This window comes from Echinops telfairi, unplaced genomic scaffold, assembly GCF_000313985.2.
Source record: "Echinops telfairi isolate 266 unplaced genomic scaffold, ASM31398v2 ScPeMD7_70;HRSCAF=299, whole genome shotgun sequence".
NCBI lineage: Eukaryota > Metazoa > Chordata > Mammalia > Afrosoricida > Tenrecidae > Echinops > Echinops telfairi.
The window spans coordinates 36,632,719-36,642,069 of NW_022103968.1; the positions used below are offsets into that span (position 1 = coordinate 36,632,719).

General features: G+C 41.0%; 1 protein-coding gene across 1 annotated transcript in view; it reads right to left on the reverse strand.

Moving 5' to 3' along the window:
- Window positions 1-9,340, reverse strand: part of HECTD2 (HECT domain E3 ubiquitin protein ligase 2) — a 115,651-nt gene extending 106,311 nt beyond the window's left edge. Inside the window, exon 1 of the mRNA XM_004701347.3 lies at window positions 9,264-9,340. The gene's annotated coding sequence lies outside the window, so the exon portion shown is untranslated. The remainder of the gene's footprint in view (window positions 1-9,263) is intronic.
- Between the last annotated feature and the right edge of the window lie 11 nt (window positions 9,341-9,351).

Consider the following 9,351-nt stretch of genomic DNA (forward strand, 5'->3'; position numbering starts at 1 on the left):
ATTTGCTTATGCACCCATTTGTCTTCAGCGATCGTATCATGGAGGTGAGCACACAATATGATTTTTTGTTCTTTGATGCCTGATAACTGATCCCTTCAGCACTTCGTGATCATAGGCTGGTGTGTTCTTCCATGTGGGCTTTGTTGGTTCTGAGCTAGATGGCTGCTTGTTTACCTTCAAGCTTTTAAGACCCTAGACGCTATATCTTTCGATAGCCGAGGACCATCAGCTTTCTTCACCACATTTGCTTAGGTGGTTCTTTTGTAGTACATATTTCCCCCCAGCTAGGCGAACATCTAGCAACTCGCTCTGAGTTAGTGCACCCAGTGGCATGACCTGGGAAGGTTCTCTCTAGTAACAGTGAATTTTTTCATGAAAGCAGTTTCACTTGAACCTCATTTTTTGTGATGGCTGATTTAAGAGAACAGTATGTGGCTGTGAAATTTGTTTCTTGCTCAGAAAAATGCCACAGAAACTGTTGTGATGTTGAACACAGCTTATAAGGACAGCGCTATGGGAAAAACTCAAGTGTATGAGTGGTTTCTCATTTCAGAAAAGGTGAAATGTCAACTGATGACAAGCCTCATTCTGGTGAAATGTCAATTGATCACAAACCTCGTCAAGCTCTTGAACAGATGAAAATGCTGGCTCATAGTGTATTTGGAGTTCATTCCACCAGGTCAGACTGCTAATCAAGTTTTCTATTTAGAGGTTCTGAAAAGATCATAACAGTGTATGACAAAAAAGGCCTGATTTGTGGCAGACAGGAGATTGGCTTTGCCACTACGGCAATGCACCTGCTCACGCAGCCATGTCAGTGCGCCAGTTTTTGGCAGAAAACAGCATGCCTCTCTTGTCCCATACACCTTATTCAACTGACCTCGTTCCATGTGGCTTTTTTTTTTGTTTCCTTAAATGAAGAGGGACATGAAAGGACAGCAATTTGACTACTACCCTGAGACAAGAAGACTGCCGCTACCATTAGCCTTAATTGTGGAGACACTGGTTTTAGCAACTCTACATTTAAGAGCAGGTTTGAGTTTCATCTGACATTCATTTTTGTCTCCTTTCCCCCCCTCCTTTCTACCTTTTTGCTTTCTTCATGTGTGATACTCTTGCTGTCATCCCAACTCCTCTGGTGTTCAGTCATTAGTGCTCAATGGGTCAAATCTGGTCTTGGGATGGTCTCTAAATTCAGATAAGATGTACATAAGGCATATTTTGGCTCTCATGGATCTAAGTTCTTTTTTAACTTTAACCTTCACTTGAATATGACCAATTAATTGTCTGTTCCATAGTCTGTCCCTGGTGTTGTTTGGGCTCATGATATAGGGCTTTTCCATTATCTCTTTCCACAGCTATAATCAACTTGATTCCTGTGTACTCCATTTGTGGTGAGGTCCACTTGTATATAGCTGTTTATGTTGCTGGAAAAGCTATTTGCCACGAAGAAGACGTTGGTCTTACAAAATTCTATCATGTAATTTCCAGCACTATCTCCATCACCAAAGTCCTATTTTCCAGTAATTCATAGTTCCTCTTTATTCCCAACATTTGCATTTCAATTTTTAGTAACTATCAGTGCATGCTGATTGCATGTTTCATCAATCTCAGACTCAAGAAGTTGGCTGAATTCTTCATCACTACCTCTCGTATACAGCGTGTAAAATTGAATATTCTATGGCTAGCATGTGGGAGGAGTTGCAAAACATGTAAGGAGAGAACTAGAAGAAGCTGCTACTGAATTAGAATCGGAGATCTTTAGAATGTCTTCTCTAGAATCTAGGAATATTTTCAAAAATTTCAAGGTCTAAAACGTCACCAGAATATGGACAAATTTTAAAGGAAAATTCTATGCTGTGAAAATTTACTCACTGGATTATTTATGTCACATTTCAAAGAAAAGATTTTCATTAAAAAAATAAAATATTCTATTTATTTATTTTGCAAATATGAATTTTAATTGTATATTTTATGTAGTAATAATTCCTCAACAAATTCCTTATTGTTCTTTAATAAAAACACGTGGATCAAAACCAAGTTAATTTGAAATATATCTGCCTTTAACCACTAGATTCAAACTTCAGATTGCCTTTTCAATTCTGCTGAGTTAGTAAAATTTCAATAATTTCTCATTTTAAAAGGATACCCACTAATAGCATTCTTAAAAAATTTTTGACTGCTTACTAAAAACAAGACCCTGAGTCAAATGCCACATAGATAGATAGTCCTTAAGTCACAAGTATTAACAATTGAATATTCATATAAGTAAGCCTCAGAATACATTTTACAAAATGAGAAGAGATCTTACAAAAGCAGAATCAACTATAACACATTAGGGCGGTATAAGGAGAAAAAGTAGGGAAATAAAAGCTTCTCAGAGTTCTCTCGGTTCCATCAACTCCCTCACTCATCCTTCTCTTGACCTTTATCTGCTCTTTTTTCCTCAACTGTAACTAAAAATAGCAATTTCCAAACATTGTGCAAAAAGTGGGAGGAGACCTTGTGGTGGAGGGCTACTAACCTCATAGGCAGCAGTTCAAAACTACCACAGCAGGTGAAAAATGAGTCTTGCTACTTCTGTAGAGTATGGAAACTCACAGGGGCAGTTCTACCCCGTCCTATAGTCAGAACTGACCAGATGGCAGTGAGTGAAAAATGCAAAGAGCTGCTACTCTGATAATAGTAAGTGAGCCCTCTCTGAAGTTTATGTTCCCTCTTCAAAACAAATCCACACAAATGGAGAAGGACATCTGTCCTGAAGAGTTCAAACACTGCATGCCATTCTTCATCCAATGAGGGTGTGGGAGAGGGGGAAACCAGGGGTTGATAAAAAGGCCAACACCTACCAAGCCTTAGACTTTATATAGAAGGCTGCTAAAAAGCATCAAAGTCAGAGCACAGGTGTAGAAAAGGCTTGTTGACTTACAGGTGTGGGTTTGTTTGTTTTTTTTAGCTTTATAGGTGTTGGTTGGCAAACGATGATAGTACCATCTAGCACTTACTGCATGCCTACCTTGCACAAAGCTCTTTTCTAAATGGCTACTGTGTATGAACTAACTCTTCATTACTACCCTATGAAGTAGGTTTTATTATTATTTTTCTGGTTTTATAGAAAGGGAATAACATCTATTTATAAATAGTTGAGCAGCATCTGATTCGACATTTTTAGAAGTTCTCTGGTTCACAATTTGCACTAATCAATTTTCCTCAATTGTTAAATATAGTTAAATTATTTGTATCCACACACTCTCAATTAATTTTGAATGGGTGAATAACAGGCAATTACATTATGAATTTGCAGTTAAACAAATGTTGATAAACAGACTTTTGGAACACAACTCAATGCTAGAGAAATCCTGGATATGAACTTTACGTATAACCTAAGGCTCTCAGATCATTCTGTTTCAATCAGATTATTTTATATAAACTATAATATGTTCATACCATAATTTTTAAAATGAAATCACATATCCTAGAACATGCACCCCTTTTCTGTAACAGTCTTATTTCAGTCGAATTTGTCAGTGGACCGCATACTCTTTTCTACAATAGAAACACTGATACAGGTACAGGTTCTTTACCTTATGTCCCCTGGCCCTGTACCTAGGACCATAGATACAGAGTTTATTGAATAGAGAGATAAGCAGGGGCTTTTGATTAAACCTTTGCTTGTCACCAGTCATTGGGCAAGGTGTACCCACCTCTCTCTCTCACTCAGATTCCTTTCCTGTGAAATGGGAACAATTGTTTCTGGTTGCAGTAACAGAATAAATGGAAAATGCTAATCACACAGAGTTGGCATTCTATAAATAGCAAATTTCTTATTGAATATATATAAAGTTTTTTTTCAAGGATCTGTGCTTTCGTAAAATGTTCAGAACAACTTTGCCACTACTGAGTCCATTGTTTAGAAGGGAGCAAAGTAGTTAGATTTTCCACATAAAAGACTGCCACAAACACCTAGCAAGGCAAGAGTTTATGTAAAGTTACAGCACACACGTTTACTTGGAATGCTGTAGGTTGGATTGCCTTTTATGTAAATATTTTTCAATGAGAGACCTTGCTTGGAAAACTTCAGATCCTTTTTATTAACCATCCCGTTCCTTCATTCCCACTGCCCAGTTACAGCCATCCCTTAGTGAATTCACAAGGCATCCCTGGGAAACACCTCAGGCATGAGCTACAAAGCTCCTATCTTTGCTCTTTCTTCTCTGCTACTGACTTCATTGTGTCCTTCCTCTATTTTAGAGCCCTGGTGGCACACCACTTAGCTGCAACTGAAAGGTCTGTCCTGCAGAGAAAGATGCAGCAGTCTACTTCCGTGAAGATTGACAGCCTTGGACACTCTATGATGGGACACTTCTACTATGTCCTACAGGGATGCTGAGCATTGAAATCCACTTGATGTCAGTGATTCTGGTTTGTTTCTTTTTTGATACCTATATGAAATAAGCTCCAGTTCCATTAACTTCCCACTACCTACAGAATGAAGTTCAACCTTCTCTGCCTAGGATGGATCTGGCTCCATCCCCCAAGCAATCTAATCTCCCACGAGTTCTCAGCACGCTTCCCTTGGGCTTGTCCCATTAAACCTTGTTCCTATTATTTTCCCCACTAGATTCTTTTCCCACTTTCTTTGGCCCATCCAAATCCTACCACCCTTCAATGGCCAGCCAGCTTAAATAATGGTTTTCACTTCTGGGCCTTTCTTCACAGTTCTGCACACATTAATGTCTTTTCTCAGATCTCCTATAGTGCAAATTGTTTCTATGGCTCATTGTGGCTTTTATATACTACTCTGCTTTGTTATGTTTTCATGCGCTTGCCATGTCTACCCTGAGGCGGGGACTATTATTTTGTTTTTAACCTTGTCTTTGTATTTCCTGTAGCATCTCACACAAAGCTAAGCTTGTTTTTGGTACATTTTGGTACAGAACACCCTAAATCCCATTTATACACACCTGACACAATGTACACAAAGCTTCTCTTTCCTGACTTCAGGAGCAAGCATTAAAGCGCCATGTTTGCCCGAAATCTTTCCATCACCTTCCACCAACCTGATGAGTTTCCTGGTCTTTGTTGTGAGCAGAAAGCCCTTTAAAATCCATAACTGATTTCTTCCCTTATCCTTCGCCTCCCTGACCTAAGTAAAACCTAGCTCTTCTTGCACCCACTCCGTTCCTGGCTACCAACTCTCACGGAGACCCTTCCTTTTCCTGTCCACCTGGTTGAAATACGGAAGTAGACAAATTCGCCCTCATTTGCCACCTACTATTCCTGCCTCTTCTTATCAGTTTTTCCTTCACTGTCCACCTTTTTTTTGCAACTAACTTATAATACCATTTTCTTCCAAGCCAACAAGTAAACTTCAGTAAATTCAGTATTTACATCATTCAGCCTTCGGACCCATGCATGACTTCAAATTCCTTATTCTCACCTCTATTGACTTACATCTCACATCTCAAATACTGAGCCTCTTGGCTATGTCTGTGAATTACATAAAAGGCCATTCCTTTCAATTCCTCACCACACCTGATTCCTGCCACACATACTTTCTCACCAGTTCATTTCCACTGCTGCTCCATAAATTAAACGAATGAGCATGGTAAAAAAGACAGGCTCTGGGGCCTTACCAACGGAGCTTCTAATCTAGTACATATAGCCTCACCCCAGAACTTCTTATTTAATTGGACTGCATTAGGGTCTAGACATTAATATCTTTGAAATTCCTTTGGGTGATTCCGCCCTTGTAACAAAAGTTGAAAGCCAGAGAACGGGGACTTTAACTGGCTGCCAAAGCAACTGGGGTTCAGTCAGGTTGAAGACCACCGTTAGGCACTGCCTGGATAAAATGGGCTTCCTTCATATTTACATCACCCATTTTGAGGCTGCCTTTTCCAACATCCTCTCTCCCCACGTCTGCACTTTTTTTTTACACCTCCAGGATATATCCCACACTCATCAATCGTACTTCCATCATAATACAGCCTCCTATTTATTTTAATGAGCTCTTCCTCTCCATTGTTTTTACATTCACGTAAATGTGAGGCTTTTTGGGGAAAAAGCCAACATTGAAGGGCCACTAGAATTGAATCATAAACTCAATCTAGAAAGAGCTGTTAACCTGGAGCAAATAGAATTTCTAAAATGACTCAAAGGGGGAAGAAAAAAGAAAAGGCATTGCTGGCAATTAGGTTCCTAAGTAAGCCTGTGGGAGCTCTATTTAATCAATAAGGAGGCTGAAAAACAGCAGGTCACTAAGCTGTCTTTCTCTTCCCGGCGCACTAGCGCCTTCTCCACCCACTGGTGAGTTCAAGTCATTACTGGGTCTCTCCTGGTTTTCTCGTCCTTTAGAAGGATTATGCACATGTCGTCTTGACTTAAAACTTTTCACTGCTATGGTTCTGTTAATCCTAGATCTGAAAAATCTTTCTCTGACAAATATATACACAGTCCCTCCTCTTCCAACTGCTGGAAAAACAGAAAAAAGTTCCATTCCCTCCTGTCAGAACTCAAAATCTAAAGAACTGATGCTAATGACAAACCTCTGTCCATTCAACATGATGTAAATTATGAAGCTGAGCTGTAATTAAAAACAACAACAGTCCTGACAACCCTGAAAGAACATGAAGAGATCAGAAACTGTCTTCAAGATTTTTTACTCATCTTCTTCTAAATCTGTGTTTTAAAGGTTGAATTCAAGGTGTTTTTTTTTTTAATCTTTCAATATGCTATTATTTTGGTATTGAAAATACAATAGCTTGATCGGGTGTACCTTAGTCTTCAAAAAGCAAGGATGCCACTTATTTTCAATTGCCTCCTATGCATGTGAAACCTGGACAATGAATAAGGAAGATGAGGAGAATCGACATATTTGAATTAAGGTGCTGGTGAAGAATATTGAAAATGCCATGGACTGCCAAAAGAACAAAGAAATCTTTCTTGGAAGAAGTACAGCTAGGATGCTCCTCACTAACAAGGATGGCAAGACTTCCTTCTCACATAGATTAGACATGCTATCAGGAAAGACTTCCTTGGAAAAGGATTCACTGCCAAAACTCACTGCCATCCAGTTGATTCCGAATCACAGTTACCCTGTAGGACAGGGTAGAACTGCCCGTGTGGGTTTCTGAGACTGTAATTCTTTACAGCAGTAGAAAGAAAGCCTTGGCTTTCTCCAGTGGAGAGGCCAGTGGTTTTGAACTGCTGACTTTTAGAGTAAGCAGCCTAATACATAGCAACTACACCAGCAAGCCTCCTTGGAAAACAACATCTTTGATAAAGTAGCAGCTCAGAGAAAAAAAAAGGAGGGCTCTCAATGTGTTAAGATTGACATAGTGGTTGTGACAATAGATTCAAACACAATAATTGTGAGGACAGTCCAGGGCTGGTACAGTTCCATTCAGTTGTACTTGGGGTTGCTGACTTAGAGCATCTAACAACAACATTCATCTGGCTGGCTAGAAGTACAAGATCATAATCCCTTATTCAAAATTCTAAAATGCTACAATCTCTTAAAACACAGAGCTTCTTTCATAACCCCTCAGTGCAAATCAGGACTTGACCTGAACTCTTCTGACAATAACCCTGACCTAGACAGACACAGGGTCACTTACAGTCACACTTTAACCTTTTAATAATTCCCTGAAGACTTATAAATATACTTGATTACAGGGAAGTGGTTCAGATGCCACTGTGGGTATTACAGAATATGCGGTATATTCTTGGTACCACATTCTATGTAAAACCTGAAAAGCTCTGGCGTTCAAAGCCCCAAGAGCATCAGATAATGGATTGCAGACCTCCAGCCACAAGGGTCATGTTTTCACTCCAAATTTTCAACATCTCAGTTATAATGAGATAAATAGGTTTGGGGCTATGGAGTACTTCTTTGAGGCCCACCCAAGTCTCATTCATAAAACTGTTTGAGTACAACCATTCATTGTTATAAATACCTGACTTCGAAATCAGCTGCTGGAACAGTCCCTACTTGTGAGTCAAGAACTTCCTAAATAAACTCTGAAAATGTAGGGTACCAGCACTAGGAATCTGGTCTCCATGCAGAAGAGTGATAGATTTCCTCAAAGCATTTCCAACGTAATCTCTAACTCTAGCTCCAACGTAGCAATCAACTGTAGGTAATTTCAAATGTGTCATTTTACTACTGTACACAATTTGCTGCATGGGTTTCACTTGAAGAGCTTGCTCTAATAATTTCCCATTGCTGTCACAGTCCTTTGAAAAGCCTACTGAATTATCCCTAATATATAGGTGTGTATGTATACATATATATACATACACACCTATATATTAAAGAGTAAGTTATTTTAGTACGTTCTTAGTCATATCTGGGCGGCCTTACGAAGTAAAATCAAGCAGGAATAAAGACAATGTACAACGTTCACTTAACTTTTACTATTTGGTCACGCACGTACCGCTCCAGACATGTCATGGTCTTCACGTATCAAACTTTCCACAAGTCTTTAAATATGGCACCAATATAAAAAAAAAATCTCAAAATCAGAATTTTATGTTCCAAAGGAACCAGGCACAACCGCCAGTAAAAATAGGAATGGGGGCGGGGGCAAAGGAGGGGGAGGGCTGTCCCATGACATCATCGGGAGAAATGTAGTTTGAAGCCTTCAGAGCGCTCGCTCTCCGAAGAACCATTCTGAAAATCCAGCTTGAAAAAAAGCATCCCTGTCAAGCTTAGAGAACTTGAGTTGAAATAATAGGGCAAAAACAAGCCTTCCCCCCTTTAGTCACATGCCTGTTCCATATGAAAAATAAAACCATCCCGGATGCATCTACCTCCCACTTCCCTGACAGCAAGGGAAGGTCTCAATTAGGTGGGAACGCGCCGCAGAGGCTGTTCCATCCGCAGGGGGAAGGGAAAGCAGGCGGGCCCCTCCCTCCGCTCCCGTCTGGCTGACACCTTACCCTCCAGCCGCAAAGAACGCCGACTCCAAGAGGCAGGTGCCAAAGTGCCCCCCCCCGCCCAAAATAAATAAAATAGAAATTCACCCCAAATGTCCGGCGGACCCCTAGCCCCCATCGTTTCCCGCGGGTGGAAGGTGCCGCGACCGAAGTGTTCAGGGCTGACCAACTCTCTGATCTCAGACACACAAAGGACGGCCCGAGGGCATCTCCCCGGGTCCCGCCGGGGTTCCCGGGGGACACCGGGCCTCGGGACGCTCCTCGCCCTCCCTCCCTCCCGCGCCCGCCGTCGGGGCGCCTCGCGGCCCCCGCCCGGCACCTACCGCAGTCGCTCCAGCGCCTGCCGACACGATGGGCGGCAGCTTCTCGCGCTCGGGCTCCTTCCCTTTCTTCTCCTCGGGTGCGGCCGGC